This window comes from Ptiloglossa arizonensis, chromosome 4 (assembly GCF_051014685.1).
Source record: "Ptiloglossa arizonensis isolate GNS036 chromosome 4, iyPtiAriz1_principal, whole genome shotgun sequence".
NCBI classification, from domain to species: Eukaryota; Metazoa; Arthropoda; class Insecta; order Hymenoptera; family Colletidae; genus Ptiloglossa; species Ptiloglossa arizonensis.
Genome location: NC_135051.1, coordinates 8549294 through 8566238, shown reverse-complemented (window position 1 = coordinate 8566238; position 16945 = coordinate 8549294). Strand labels below are relative to the sequence as shown.

The window sequence follows — 16945 nt, the reverse complement described above, 5'->3', positions numbered from 1 at the left end:
CTCCTACGCGAACACGAAGACCAAGCTGAACGGGAACGAAAAAAAGCAAAGAAAGAGCGAGATGGTCCCGAGAGAGGACCACCGACACCGCCAAACCTCCGATCAATTTTTCACTTATCGGAATTTCTGCCCTGCACAATTTTCCGAGCTTCTATTCGCCGTGACGAAGTTCCCACCAGGGAGAGACACGATCGACTTTGAAAATAGTCTCTTTCTCTTCCCTTGTATCTTCCACATTCTCCGGTTTAAAAAAAAAAAAAAGGAAGAAAAAAGTATTCTTCGTAAAAATTGCGCGGAAAGAAGATATTTTCAAATCTAACAGGCGCTCGTTTAATAACCGGTACAATCTCCCCTGTTGGCTCGATAATCGCCAACGGGCGAATCTATTATTGGATATTTGTAGCAAATTTTTTACGAGACCGTTATTTTTCTCAGACTTATCGCGTCCGCGGAAGAGAATGCAACTCGCTGTATTCGATGTGGAACAAGGTCGAGGGAAATTAGGGTTTCTTTTAAAAAGACATATAATAGAATATTCCGGGCGCGGCAAGCTGGCTTGGTGTATTCGATTACCTTTGAATCGCGAGTCGCGCGCTTCGTTGCGAACGATTTCAAAGCGTAGTTCGAGATAGCTTACTCCCGGTGCCTCACGGGCGTCCGTTCCTAAATAATTTAATTGTCCGTCTGTCCGTAGCGAACGAAAATCAAAAGGTGCCTCTATCCGTCTACGAGAATCGGGGACCGATAGAACGCGGATGGTAGACGAGGGATGGGAATTGGGGGGGTGGAGGTGGGAGGTGGCTTGCAAGAAATTAATTTACAAGCGAAATGGTCGCGGTAATTGAACATCAAAATGTCCATTAAAACTCTCTCTGTGCATTCGTAACACAATTTTCCATGCTTTTACGACGCTTCACGCCTTTCGTCGCGAGCCATCGCTCCCCTTTTTGCGTGAACACCGACGAAGATTATTAGGCTCTCCATAGTGTGACGCGGAAACGCGCCGCTAATAGACACTAAATGCATTTACTAATAGTTACGTGATCCTTCGCTGGGCAGATTCTAGCCGGAACAGAATCTTAATTAACGCCGTGAGATTCCATTAAAATAGTATAACGTCGTCCAAAGGATACTCGTTTATCGCTGCCGGGTTAACAAGATGGAAGATAGCATACGCGAAACGCGATTCGTTCGCGCTTTGATAGAAAATTTACGTCCTTGGTCCGTAGCAGAGAACGAGGAATCGTTTATTTTCCGTACCCACGAACCGACGAAATTGTTGTTCGCTGTCTCGAGATTGGTCGTATCGCGAATATTGGCAATCGGTAAGAATCGATTCGCAAAAGAGACCACGCTCGAGCAGAGAGTGTTGCAATTATCGAAAGACGAACGTTCGAGAAGTATTATAATTTGGAAAAAGGTGTTTGCTTCCCCCGAATGATTGGATACCTTCGCAGCGAAAGATTCTTCCCGTGAGAAAAATTTCAAGAGATTTAACAATTCCGTCGGGGGTGAAAAAGGGTTGCGAATCGTTGTCGGTCCAATTCCGGCAGTAAATCGGCGCGTATACAGGGGGAACGAGATGAAATCCCGGGGGGGAATACGGAGCTACAAACGGCAAATCGGTGTGCCTCGGATGCTGGCCGTCCCAGCTCGTTTCAATTTGGATATATTTGGGTAACGCGCCATGTCGGGTAACCTACTAAAAATCGTGAACGAAAAAGAGAGACAACAGAGGAAGATAGAGGGTAGACGCGCTACAAATAACGAAAATATCGCTCGGTACACTCTCGCGGGAAAGTTTCGCGAATCGTTGTTTAAAGTTGCGCGTCGTTTGATCGGTGATCGAAAGCGTCTCGATAAGACAAAGATCGTGCGAAGAAAAATCGAGCGGCGCGTACCGAAAGAATTTCCATTTTCCCTCGATTCGGTCGCGAAGCCAATCTTTCGGTTCCATAAATCGTGGAACGGAATTCGGGGCGTCGTCTCCGGGGCTGGTCCGACTTTACAGGAACTTGGTTCGAGCGTGCGTGATCGATTACGGCGATACGTGATCCGCTTTCGGCTCCTTCCCTCCGATGTCCCAGCTATTCTCGAATAATTGTAAGCAGTCGGTCGAGAGGAATCAAAGGGAATCTCGCGCGATGCCTACGAAATACTTCCAAACCCCGTGAACGCAAATCGAATACAGAAAGAAATTTTCCAACGCGGATATTTAACGAATTTCCCTTTCGTTTCTTCTTTCTTGACAACGATGACAAAGTTTGGAAAGTCGAAGAAAAAGAAACGGTAATGGTTAGAAAAGCTGTGGAAAGTTACCCGCCAACTATTTAACGTCTTTATTGGAATCAGAAAACGGTTCGAACGGGTTGGCTGTTTCTCGAATTGACCATCGATCGAGAGGGTTGATAAATATTTATGAAAAAGATTACCGGCGCGACTTTCGCGATTGAAAGAGTTAAATCGAAGCTAAAGCAATTTGATCGACGAGGGCTCGAACGCGCGCCAGAGGGACGAAGGAGCGACGATCGGAACGAATCTCACGGTGGATATTGGAAAAAAAATAGAACTCGTCCCGGTAACAATATTCGACGGTTGATGAGCTCATCAGGAACGGAGTTTATTAGTTGGAAATAAGAACAATATAGACTCTCGGTCCGGTTTCGTTCAAACTCTCCCGAGGGAAGTTCTTAATCGAAGGATAAGAGAAAGGAACCGGCTCGCTGGCCGCGGCCACTTGACGCGAAATAATTGGCCCAGTTTCTCATCTTTTTTCCTCTAATAACGGAAAATGATAGTGGCTTTCGTTCGAAAACGCGTAACCCCCCGGGAGAGGGAGAGACCACGGTTTTTCGCTACCGGTAATTTGTCTTTTAAAACAAGGACGAGATTCATCCCCGATAAAATGTAAAATTCGAGAGATATATTCCTGCTCTGTCTTGTTTCCACGGAGGAGATCCAATTCGAGGAAAAAAATGTACAAATTGCAAACGCGAGGCAAACACGAGGACCGAGGAATTTCAACGCCATAACTATTCGGAAGTGATGTTTCGCCACGGATGTAAAAATTCTTTGGTAAACTTCCCCTTTTCCCGTAATTTATCTTTCAGAACGAGCACAGGAAAAATAACATTCGAGAGGTGTGCATTCTATCCTACCCTATCTCCCGCGAAGGGTTCGTTTCGAAAAAAAATGTACGGATTACAAATTGGATGAAATTTCACGAACGTAAAAAATTCCTTCGCGAGCTTTGCTTTCCTGGTAACCGATAAAAGCTAAAATTTGAGAGATATTTCTACCCTATCGCGAGCTTTGCTTTCCTGGTAATCGATAAAACCTAAAATTTGAGAGAGATACTTCTGCCCGGTTCGATTCGACGAAAAGGAAAATGTATAAATTACAAATTCGGAGAAATTGTAACGCGACAGGTATTCGGAAAGAATTGCACGTATCGTTGTAAATTTGCCTCGGTTTCAGGAGTCTGTGCAACGAATCGAAACAAGAGCGAGATGTCGCGCGACTGCAACGAACAGGGTCGAACCAAACGAGACTCGCCACCCAGGCATGAAGGTCTTCCCGACGAAGCGAGAAGCCAGCGCGTCACCAAACCGTAAAATTCAATCCCGGAAGTTGCTTCTCCATCGAAACTGTGCATACATACTTTCCACCTCTGGCACGTAGATAGAGCTGTCGTCCTAGGACAGAGAAAACGGTGAGAGAAGGAGGGGCCAGCCCGAGAGAAGATATCGCCTCGTTCGATGCCATATTTTGATACGAGGAGGCGACACGTTACGATCGACCAAGGTACAACCGAGGGACGAAGGTGGAAAAGGGCGAGCGAGGGAGACAGAGGTAGCCGGAAAACACGAGCGTGCGCGGAAGTCGAAGAAAGGGAGAGCTTGAGCGATATTACCGCGCGTACGACGAAGACGGTACCTCTGGCAAAGGGTTCGGAAAGGAAAGGGAGAGACGATCGCGATACAGAAGAGAGGATACACCGATCGCGAGGGAAAGCCCGAATACAGAGGAGAAAAGAAACGAGGGTGAGAGTCTTTGAGAAGGGAGGCCGGCAGCCTTTACGCCCGAAAGCTTCGCAAAGGCTGGCCGCAAGTTCGGGTACATTATGCAGCGACAACCCAGTAGGTCCACGGTAGGGTGCATTTTGCGCCGGATAAGGCTGCACGGGGTGCATCCAGTGCTTGAACGTAATCCTGACGTCTAGATTTACTCGGTGCCTCGTGCTCGTAAGATACCGTAACGTCTCTGTATCACATGCTAACGGTACAATTTAATCCCGTCGGGGACGAGGAGGTGGTCGCTTCGTATTTCTTGCGGCAGCTTCTCGCGTCTTCGGGGTAACGCGTGATTCGCGAACGTAAATTCCTACGAAGAGAGGAACACACGCTGCTTCGTCTATACGAGGGACAGAGATCGTAACTTTGAAACTAATCGATCTTTAACGCGAATACACGATACTGTTTCAAAGAGAGTACAACAAGGTACGTATCGATCGATGTATAAAAGATTAAACTTGATGAAAGAACTCGAGGTAATCTTCAATTTTTCGATCGTTTTCGTAATTGCATTTTCTCGCTGGCCAAATACCGATTAAATTTCCTTCGGGATATTTTTTTAGTATTTGAAGGGAAATCGAGTGAAAAATGTTCGATGTTTCATTTATCTTCGTTAAATAGAAGAATTCACGATCCATTTCGGAGTTTAGAACTTGATACTCGTCGAAGAGATTTCCATCGTGGAAGGTAGATCGTTTGTGGCCGATCGCGAGGAAACAGCGCGCCATTAGTCAGTTACGAGTCTCCCACGGAGCAAAATGGATAAGGATTTCGAGGGGGCGCGGTTTCGCAGATGCATTGTGCAAGAAGACAATCCGTTCTACATATGCCAGCTATCTATATGCACCGACGGTATGCATCTCAAGTGTGCGCAACCAGGCACTTGGCAGATTAATCCAACTGGTAATTTGCCGTCCCGCGAACGAGTCTCCGCTCCGAAACTCGGTTCGCTGCACATGCTACCGTCGCGTCTGCACAGACGACGCCCGTGAATATTTCCTACACCGAGAAACATAACTTCGTTTCCATGTTTACCTTTCGTACGCGATATGCACATCCCCGTGGAATTCCCCGATACGAGAAAAAGAAAAATGTTCGATGCTACCGCTTCCAGACGGTGTAAAATGTGTCCCGCAAAGCGCAGTATCGCCTAACAGGGGGTAATTCTACGCGAAAAGTAAATGAAAAACGAAGGGCGACATTTTTCGAAATTGTACACTTGACTTTTGAATAATAACCTGGTGGACCTATGGGTAACACTTTGCTCTCGAAGCGAGACACTTTTGCCCGATATTCGGGTATAAAAATACACCTCTTACTAGAATCGCTAAACTTGACACTTCACTTTTATTTACAGGGTCGCTTGCAATTGCGTTTCAAATTATACGCAGAGACACGAGTACTTTGGAGAGAGTTAACCCGATTCGGGTAAAATGAAGCAAGAAGGAATATTTTTCTCATCTCGCGCTAATAAAATGGCAGATTTTACAAGGAGAGATGTACAGGAGCACCGAGTCGTTAGCCAAGAGTCAAATGTACACGCACTTGGTTTACTTTGTAGATCGATCATTCGAAAATAAAGCTTTGTTTCGTAAAATGTTGTTCTTTCCTTTCGACTCGCCTTCGAGGTCCCCCTTACCCTCCATATTTAACAGGATAGTTTCTCCAATAACTCGTCGCGAAATAAACGTCAGCTGAAACTAAACCGGTGGTTACTCCGACTCTCGAAGCACGACGTTCAAGCGGAATACGGTACGGTGGTATCCGCTCGCGAACGACGCGAGAACGCAAAAAGACGCGTGAAAAATATCGCCATTTGCAACCACAAAGATGTCCCATACGGATCTACTAGCCGTACATCACGCACCGTTACCCGTACGAGTTACGAGACCATGATTTATTCGAGTCGCAAGGAAACTTTTAAAGTGGCTCAGCGCCCGCGCGATATATTGGTCAGGAGTGGCTCCGGAGGTGGAAACTGAAAACGAACATTCTCGCTTAGCACGCGTTTCCCCGATTTATACAAGCGGCGTTAATACCGAGGGGCTGAGCCACGTCGGATTTTCCTTTAAAATGGACTACCACCCCCTAACGTAAACCCTGCGATTTGATTTCGATCCTCGAACGGTACGCCAAAATTGAATTTCTTCGTGGCTCGTAATTTTTTCGACGAACGTGAAACAACGTGAACATAAATTCCAGGAGTCGGAATAATATTAATACGGATGCTCGCTGCGAGCCAAACATTACCAATTTTCTGTACAGGGTGTAGACGTTACGATAACCGTCGTTTAAATTATTTAATTCGACAACGGAACGATGAATCGCGATGAAAAGAATTTTTACGTAACGATGTTTACACTCGATGGCTGCGTGACGAGATTCAAGTGACAGTAATCGGAACGTCTGCTCTAAATTCGAAGCACTCGAAGGAGATTCGGACAACCAGACACAGACATCCGGTAAACGTACGACCGGAAGAACACTCGATATTTTGGACAACGCACGATCGGTTGAAATATTCGAAGATTACAACCGGGACTAATTTAATGAAACGCCCTACGTATCAATACGTTAATGTATTAAACGGCTCGCGCGCGATGTAGGTATTATATTAAAGTTCGTAATGCAGCATAATTTTGTTACTCTCATTATGCAGCCATAATGGATATAGAAAGGACACGTAATTTAATTACGTTTCCATGACGGTGAAGCGCCACTGTAAAATTTCAGTTCTCGGTTTCACAGGAAATTCAGCGCACGGGAGGGGTTCCTAGGAATAAAGGAAAAGAACCGCCCTCTCGTCGACTTATTACCGAAATGTGCCATCATCCGGCCGGCTGTAGCTTCCGGCCGCAGGAATTACGAAGTCAAATGGCCGCTGCGCGCGCGAGAGCACGGCTTTAATTTTTTTTTTTTTTCGCGCATCGCTCCCCGCTCGGATAAAACGTAAATTACCGTGTAATAGGATTTTGAATGGCGGTCGATGCTAATCCTTGCTTTAATAATGTAGGTCAGGTGCCAAAGATTTAGCGCGACGTTGCTGATAACTCGTTTTCGCGCGACAGCTTTTTTCGGCCGTTAAATAATCCCCGGTTACGTAATTCGATATATATTTAAAGGATTCGTTATTTAAATATTCCCCGGGAATTTTAACCGACCCCTGGCATTTCGGTGATCTCGCAAGGTGCCCAGTTCTTTTTTTTCCCACCGGGAGCAAAAAATTCCAGAAGAATAAATTACCCCGGTTTCGAAGGTTATCGCTTATGACGAACACGCGCCGTTAATTACGTCCCATCGATATCACCGCGATCCAGGTCAACCGAAATATTTTACCGAGCTGTTTCCGTTATCGAAACGGCGCACGAAAGTAAATGAAAACTATACGTCTCGTGAAAAATCTTACACGCACGTGTCTCTACCCAGGAGGGAACGTTACGATCGAACTATGTCGAACTATGTCGAACTGTGCCCCGTTTTCACAATTAGCGGTATAAAAATATCCAATTACGGTTCTATTTTCGGCAAAGTTCAAAGAGCAACGATAATATCGCGTTGCACCGCTGAGAAAGTCGTTTCGGGTCATCCTGTACGAACGTAGCGTCATTCGTGGAACGAATTCCACGAAAAAATGTATTGCCTAGCCGACGGAAACCTCGATTATCCGTGCATCGATTAACCGAACGCCCAACCATCCGAAAGTAATATCGTTCGCTGTATTTTGTTGGCGCTCCGATCGACCCAAATCGGAGCGACCGAATAGTGCCGATGTAGGTCGCCCGGGTTACACTCGCTCATTTACAGACTGTTTCGTAAGAGCGTGGACGCGATATTTCCAAAATACGCTATCTAACGAAGAAGGGACTGTAACTGATCGAGCTAGTCGGAAAAATAAGCCGAGTCCAATGTACAAGCAGTAGAGAAAGCAACGAGAGTAGATATTGGTACACCAGGTACAAGATAACACGATACACCTAACTGCGATAAAATAAGAACACTCGTTACCTTTCCCACTCCGCCACAGAAAGTAGTATACCCAGAAATATGCCCGTCGATGGGCCCGCTAACGAACAAGTTTCTTTTAAATATACTTACGATCTGTGCGAAAATAATTGCAAACGGAACATTAACGTTTTGCGAAACAGACTGCAAGCGATTACGCGCAATGGAAATTTGTCTCTTCGTTCCTTTATCGTTGGAAATCGCGATGGCCCGACATCGGCCTAGATCGACGAGTTGCATTAATCTCGTTATCGTCCGAAACGTATCGGAGGGGGAAAAAACGATCGTGCACGAGAAAGAGAGAAAGAGAGAGGGAGCCAGAGAGAAAATGAAACTAGAATATACGCGATCGTCGAACGGATACCGCGAAAGGTCACGGCTTTGGTCGACAAATGGCGTCCTTGCGTATCTCGGTGGCTCGCAGGACAGCCAAAGTACATTATGAAAGCATTTGCAGCTTTCCGCCCGCGTTGTCTCGGGAACTGTACGCTCGCCGCACAGAGACACGTGAAAATACGGGAGGATGCATCCTGGAATCCTGCCCGGAACTTCACCGGGTTCTCCCACGGGATTGCGCCTTACCGGATCCGTCCGAGGAAACTTTATTTTCTCCTTTCTATCTGACCGTGCACAACGTCCAAACATGATCAATAACTTACCAACCGAGAGGGGAAGAGAGCGTTTTTGGCCCCGAACGGTTGACAAAAAGTCGGATAATCGATGGAAAAAAAAAAGAAAAAACGCTCGAGATTCGGTCCGCGCGAACTTTTAAACGTTTCGCGAGGATGAACCTCCGGGGCGTCGAATCCTTGTAATTTTTCCTGGAAACGATGAACCGTAAGTGATTTCAACGTTTCGTCGGAATAACATCCGAGATCGACGAAAAACTGAACCGCGCTTGGTTCAATATCGAATAACAACGATGACCCAATTTCGAGAGATTAATAGGCTCGCGGACAGCGCACGACCTTTGCTCCCTTACTAGATTAAAAGCAAATAAGCATATACGGATGAATCGATCGGCGGGCACTTTTGCCGGCTAACACGATCCGTTTTCTTTTTTTATCTCCGATCTCGGTACCGTCCAGAAACTACAGAGAAACATGGAGCTGATCGCGAGAAGTTTCCACCGAGTAGAATTAACCCGTCACCGGTAAGGTGGCGTCTGACCGGTGTACCCACTTCGTTGTTGTCGAGAATTCAATTTACTCGGTTTCTTAATCGAATAATAAGAAGAATCCACGACGTTGAATTTTCTTTTCTCGAAAATATCACTGTACGTGAGCACGTTATCGGTAAACGTTTAACGTTAATTGTTTTCACGGTAGGTGTTCCGTGATCTTTGACCGTTGGAATGTAAATGGTCCCGATGGAGACGGTGCTTCGAAAATCGCGACGGTAGATTTAATCTTTCCGCGCGAGACCGATCGAGATATAAGCATAATCGAGCTGACGGCGTTGTACACGAGGCGATAGCCGATGTACGAGGATAGGCGATGGATAAGCGCGGCTATATTCCGAACTGATAATCGACGATAAGCCGTAGCCGGCGGTCGATAATCAAGGGGCTTGGCTCGAGAACTCGTCGTCGCGTGTGCAATCGCGTCGACGCGACGAAATTATACGAAACGACGGGACACGTTACGGGCATGTTCGCCATCGGCCGGCCACGGAAACTAAACGTCGAGGGAAACAGAGAGAAAAGAAATTAGGACGCCCTTTGCCCGCCCTCGTTGCCGTTTTCAGACCGAACGTGGAAACCAAAGGCGAGCCAAGGGAGGGCTGAAACACAACGGAAGAGACTCGACGGGGGTGCACGAAGCGGAAGAGACCTGACGGGAACAAGGGCGCGAAACGAGCGCAGAAGGGACCGAGATTAAAAGAACGCGAGCTCGCGGAGTTTCGCGCCTCGAAAACGACCATCGGATACCCCGGGTTCCCCTGTTTACCTTCCAACGGAAATACCGTGCCCCAGATACGGGGCTGCACGGATGCCAAGTAAAAATTTAATTCCATTCCTGCGAATAGATTTCCAGCCCGCGTAAATTCAAAGCTCTCGCACCGTGTCCAGCCATCGTCGAACCGTTCTCGAATTTAGTAACAGCCCGGACGTTTTCCTTTGTCGAATCGCTACGAATCTCTACCATTTCCAAGGCTTTCTTCAGCTCCGATTTTAACTAATACATCGGTTTCTTTATTTCGCGTTACCTATTCAAGCTTGTACATCTCTCCGCGCCTTTATCTTTCCGTACCAAAGATCTCGCGAATAAATAATAATAATAAATGCAGAGAGCATTCTCGTACCAAAGGGTTTGTCTCGCGAGTAATAATATAATAAGAAGAAGAAGAATGAACGGAGAGACTGCTCGCGTGTTTGTTTTCGGGTGAATTCAGCTCGTTCCGTTCGCGAGAACTCGCGACTCCTCGTTCAAAATCGAAACTCTATTATCGGTAAAACATCGAAACCCCCCCCCCCCCCCCCCGGTCGAAGGAAACAGAAACACCATCGCAGCGGTTCGTTCCCAGTTAATTCTCGTCGAGCATCGAATTACGGAACACGGGCAACTTTTCTTCCCGAAACTATTTGGCTTCGCGTCGCTCGCCACCCGCGCGACTCTTTCCTTTTCTTTCCAAGCTTTTTCTCGTTCACCGGTGTCGATATGTATCCCCTAAAAGGTTGTCCAGATTCTCCGACTCGACGATCGTGGGCCCCCGGACACCGCCCGTTGCACTTCCCCACAATGGACCGGTTAACGAGAATTCGCTAAAACGGTCTCTTTTTCCCCGCCATTAATTCGACCGAATGTCTCTATCGAGGTACGGGGATCGCGACGACGAAAAAGTCTCGAAACGAGCGAAGATTGGTCGCGCGAAAGATACGATTCTCTCCGCGTGCCAAAGATCCTCGCCAAGACCGAGGAACCCGTGTCCGAACGAGCGACAATAAAAAGTTCTAGTGTACAAATCCGTGAACGCAAAAACCGTACTTGGAAAACGAGCATCGAGGACTCGAGGGCACGAGGATACGCCCTCGAAACCTTTCGATTTGGATTTTTCGAAAACGGACGCGAGGAGGTGCAAGGAAACGAACGAACTGGAGAAACCAATGAAAGAACGAGCCGGCCGAAGCGAATCGACCGATCGATACCGAGGCGAATTACGAGTCTTCTAATGTATGCCCCTGGCTTTCGTTTGTCTCCGTTCCTCGAGCTCTTCTTTCCTTTCTACCTTTCACACCGACGTTCCACGATCCACCCTCGAATCCAACGACACTCGAATTATCGCAGCGCGTCCCGAAGCCCTCAAAGCTTTTCCAAAATTACTAGTCGAAAAAATAAGCTAGACTTGGAGTCGAAGGAGTGGATACAGCGACGAGCCTCGTTCTCTAGCACGGTGAAGCGAAACGAAGGACACAACGAGTGTACATTATAATTTTTAGTGTTCCTCGAAGAAGAGCGATATTCTTTCGTTCAGAGGGGCGCGTCCCTTTCGCCCTTTCTATGTACCCGAAACCGTCGCCCAACCTTTGGTCCCTCTCCCCCGTCCTTTCGGTAGAAAAATATCACTGTCGAAATTACGGGACAGTAACGATGCCGTTGGTCCTTCTAGCGTAAAACTGGCGTCCTTCGAAGTTCGAGGTCTCACTTTTAGCAAGTCGTTTCCCTGGATAAACGGTATAATTCCGTCTCGAATTGATGGCCCCTAATTCATTTTTCCACGCGCCGCCGCCGCCGCCGCCGCCGCCACCGTGTTCCCCGTGGCGTTATTATAACCGTTTCTCTTTTCCAGAAGGGAAACGAATTGTGCCCTCGTTTAACGACTTTTTCGTTGCTCGGGTTTCAAGCGCCCCGACTCGCCGTTGAACCTTATCAAAGTATTAGGGTGGAAAAATCCTACGCGTCTCCGGGCGGCCGATATTTCGAGTCCTGCGAAAGACGCTGCACACCGATGGTCTTTGAGGCAAAAACGTCCCAAACGTGGAATAAGTGTTTTCCGCTTTACGATGCAACGAGAGTACTCGAGGAAAACGGGAACGTGCCATGGAATCTATCGTAATTGCTTTAATCGTGGCAGGACAATGTACAGTAGTACTCTCCTATATCCAAATACTCTAACATACTAAACAAACTGTCGATTCACTTGGAATAAATAAAGTTTAGAGATCCTCTATATCCGGATACTCTGATACATATTAAACAAACTGTCGATTCCCTTCGAATAAATAATGTTGAGAGACCTTCTATATCCGGATACTCTAATGTATATTAAACAAACTGTCGATTCTCTTCGAATAAATAATGTTCAAAGATTTCCTATATCCGGATACTCTGATGTATATTAAATAAATCGTTGATTCTCTCCGAATAAATAAACTTCCGAAATCTCCAACGTCCGAATAATTTAATGCACCGAACCGACAGTCGATTCGCTTCGGTTCTATTCGAATAAATAACACTTATATCGAAACAGCGACCGTCCCATTGTTCAAACACCTAGTGTCCCTGTTATTTCGTCTACGGGATGTTTTATCGTACTACCGAAACGAAAAAGGCCCGAGGAAGCCGCTGAAATCACTAGAGCTCGAGTTTCGAGGGTAATTTCTTAACGAACGGGCAGATATCTCCGATCGAGCAATCCGCAGTAGATAACGGACGATGTTTGGCCAGACAAGACACTTGCCACCCCTCGACATCGTTCCGATGTACAACCCTCGCTGACCGGGTTAAAAGGCCACCGCTTAAAGGACCGTAGATAGACCAATTCGATTTAACTGGCCGTTATAGAAAGACACTGGCTCCATCGAGGCCTTCTATTTCGAGCAATATTCGGGCGTGTATTAAAGGCACCCCCACTCGACGTCAACTGGGTCATCGTGTATTTCGCGTCGAGGGAACCATTACGCGCAGACGTTCTCGAACCCCGCTAATCTTCCTCGACTCTTTGGACCCTTTGGATTCTCGGTCGATCATACTCCGCTACTAGCGGATAATAAATCGTTTGTTCGTAGCAACCCTCGAGAACGCAATAAGTCACGGGCGGGGATATTCGAAATCAGCATCTTCCGGTCGTAAATTACGCTCGACGAGATAGCGTACGAACGAAACGACGAAACAGGAGGGAAGTCGCTTTACGCGCGATTTATGCGTACGAATCAACGGGTTCGATTCGACGCCGAAGTGGCGGCGCCGGGGCGACCGGACCGACTATCGATTCGGTTCGATTGCCGAAAAATGGTAATGCGCTCGGGCAGAACGGCGAGCTTCTACCCGGGAAGGACGTCTCAATTTCGATACTACGTGCGAGAGGAATGCGAAACGAGGACACTATCCTACGGAGGATTTGAAAAAGAGCCGCGACGTGCAGCTACGAATTTCGCGGTTAAATCCCTCGTCGATAAACGGAGAACACGTCCCGTTAAAATCCAAACAAAATACCCTCCTCTCGATCCCAGTATCGCCATCTGACAATTACGGGGTACACTATCTCCGTAGAAACCGACGATTTTGAAATTATTTCAAGAACATGGTTTCGATGGCCGAGAATACAAACGAGTACGGTTCGACTTGCCGCATACGTGGATACGTTGCGAATGGTCCTTGATCGAAGCTTTAATACCCGTTTAAGAGTATCGACGGTTTCGCGGCGGTGTAATTTTTACCTCCGAGTTTCTTCGATCGGCTATTCCGTGGCCAAGAGATCTTGCGTCGATGCCAGGGAATGGGTTTAACGATCGAGAGGTACACCGCGCGACAGACGTCCCGTGATTCGTTGCGGTAAGGTTAAGCCTATTCGCATAATCAGACAGCGACGTATCAGCCCTGCTATTAATTACGAAACCGTGCAACGCGCATTTATCAAGCTGAATGGTCGGAGGGCGGCCCAGGGGATCGGGTGAGGAGACACGGAGCTGGCAAATGGTCGTGTCAACGACGCGTCAAACCTACCGATGAACCAAGGAAAAGCCCGAAACGATCGATGAAGCCTTGAACCGTACCCGAGGCTCGGGACTCGCGCTATTTCGGTGGAGGAAACGCGACAACGAACGACAGCAATGATCTCGGGAAGTTGCACGTGGAAACTTATTAGGGCGTGAGGGAAAGAAGCTCGAGAAAATGGAAAATTAAACAGAAAAGTTCCCGTTCCCACGGTGTGCCGCGCTCCTCCGCCCAATTCGCGAGAAGAAATTAATTTCGAGGCGGGGAGGCTAATGCTTTGACGCGGACTCGATCCAAGTTCGCCTTGGAAACTTCCCCGGCGAAGAAATTTCAAATCCTCGGTATCATAACGGACTCGAAGATCGCCGCCGAGCAAATGGATTCGCGAATTATTCGCGCGCAAAGTTTCGAGCTTTAAATACCAATTGGACTCGCGGCGAATTCGTCGGTCTCTCTTTCTCCCTCTCTCTCCGCGAAACGTGCACGAAGAATTCGCAGTCGTCGCGAATCCACCGAGAACGTTATATTTTCGCAGGGAAATTCCACGCGATTCGAGATAAACGAAGCTACGGTTAATACGCTACGAGAAGGTAGATAAGAGCCTTGAATAATTAATTCAAAGACGTAGCACCCCCGTTCGCGAGAACATGATGGAACATCGCAACAGCGGGGGGGAACCTTTACGAGGAAGGAAAGGAAGAAACAAGGTTCGCTGACCTTCGTCCGTCTTTCTCCGACCTTCCTAACCTACAGAAGGAACCCTCCGGGCGTCGAGTCCCTGCGAACACCTACACCGAGCAAACAAAATCGTTCCGCGCTACCGAGGAGAACGTAAATACCAGCGTGGGCTCGTTCTTGAATTAGGCATCGATCCGAATGGATTATCCTCGAAAACTCGATACAACTTGGACACGTCCCCTGGAACGCGCTTCCATCGCGGAAACGGCACCATTTTAACTGCCACTCGATTTAAGAACCTCCCGTGGTACATTTCCCTAATGGAACCCAATTTTACGGCGAACGATTACGCCCGCGTAAACGTAATTTCGACTATTTACTCGACGTCGTACGATATTCCGCACGAACGACGAATTCTATACCTGAGAAATGTTTACGTTCTCGCGTTCAAAGGCGAGTCGGAACGCGTCGAACCTTTTCCGGGAATACGTCCTTCCGCGAATACCGTCTCGAATTACGTAGACCCTTTTTTCTACCCCGCTACCAATTACCGCTAGACGGTTTGGCAACAAAAATATATCAACGCGAGTCGAGAGCTACGAACACACGGTGATTTCAATGATTCCAGATAGCAACACCTGGCTTTCGTGTGTTCTATTTTTTACGTACCTTGCAACCAATTCCTCCCTTCCGTCCATTCGTACTCAGTACTCGTCGTGTACTCGTACATTTCGTTACTTTTATTACTCGAAGAACGATTTATCGGTTCGAACATTCGACGACCTCCGACGCTGTACTCGGAAGGATGCTTGTTAAAAATATAAAAGGTTCACCGATTTCTGTTACGTTCGATCGACGATACCGGTGGTCGGGATCACGGGACGACCCGACGACCAAAGACGGAAGGGAAATAGAAGATCGTGGACCTCGAGGAACGCCTCCGCGTAGAGATCGCTCGGTACGAGGAGACTTTGACGACGGGGATCGCGGTCGAGCGAGAAACGTCGACGATTTTGCGTGGAGGAAAAGCGGGAGTGCGGTTCGAGATCGATCAGAGGGGCCCGCAGCGGCCTAACCCTTGCGTTTTATCGAGCTGCCGCACACGTACCGCACGCCACGAAAAAGAGAGAGCAGGAAAATACGCGACCGCGACGCAATCGACGAGGAGAGGGTACGTACGCGCGGTGCAGCGTGAACGTAGCCGCGTGCCGCGGTTCCTCCTCGCGATTTCAACGCGTTCGAAATATCTCAACGTCTCGGCGAAACAACGGTTTGTTTGCGAACGGAGCACGTGGAAAAAACTAATACCTCTCCGTAGCGATGCGTATCGTTGACCAAGGAAGCGAGAAACGTTCCAAAGTCGCTCGACTTGTGAACGACGATGCGTGTGTAAATAATATCGAGTCTCGAGGACTCACCTTGTTCTGCGGATGACTCTGCGTCGAAAGAAGCGCACGAAGTACAACCGAGGAAGGGCTGGCTCGAACAACAGTGTACGACGAGGACTACCGGCGAGGACGACGACTACGTCCGTACGAGTCTCACGTTTAGACTACGTGCGTCTCCCCGGTCGGCGGCGGTGGCGGCGGCGGCGGTGGTGGTGGTGGTAGTGGTGGTCGGTGGTAGTGGTGGTGGTGGTGGTAGCTGCTCTCCGTCCTCCAAGCGGGAAAAAGAAGGGTGGAGAGATAGAGAAAGACGGGGAGAGACCGATGAGATCGAAGTCTCGTGGCAAACGGTCGTAGACTGAGTGAACCCGAGGTCCAACCGAGCGACTATGTCGTAGCGGCGAGGGTGGCGCCACTCGACGGAGGGTTACCGTACTAACATCGATCCATCGAAAGTGGTATGAGGCTTTGCTACGCCAGCGGGGAGAGGGGTTGCCGCACCGACGGAGCCTCCAAGAGGGTGCACGACCAACGGGGAACCCTACTCTCGGCCCTTTGAGAGGAAAAGGGAGAGGGAGAGCGACGAGTCGAGTTGGGAAGAGGGCGGGGCGTACGCGTACCACACGTTCCTATCTCTGTGTCTATACCTGTGTCTTTTTCTCCGTCTCTCTCGCAACCCCCCGCGTCCGATTCTCTCTTTTTCTCTCTCTCTCCCTCGGTGTCTCTCCGTCTCCGTTTCGGGGAGGCGCGCGCTCGCGCTCCGTACACAAATAACCCTCTATACTCGTCTATTTCTATGTTTTCGTACACTCTTTACCCGTCGTGCCGTATTTGTACTCGCGAGCCTCCCTCGCGCTTTTTCGGCTATAAA

At 48.1% G+C, this 16945-nt stretch overlaps 1 protein-coding gene across 1 annotated transcript in view; it reads right to left on the bottom strand.

Annotated features, from left to right (window-relative positions):
• Positions 1 to 16416, bottom strand: part of Cpx (synaptic transmission protein complexin) — a 177169-nt gene extending 160753 nt beyond the window's left edge. Inside the window, exon 1 of the mRNA XM_076308182.1 lies at positions 16108 to 16416. The gene's annotated coding sequence lies outside the window, so the exon portion shown is untranslated. The remainder of the gene's footprint in view (positions 1 to 16107) is intronic.
• Between the last annotated feature and the right edge of the window lie 529 nt (positions 16417 to 16945).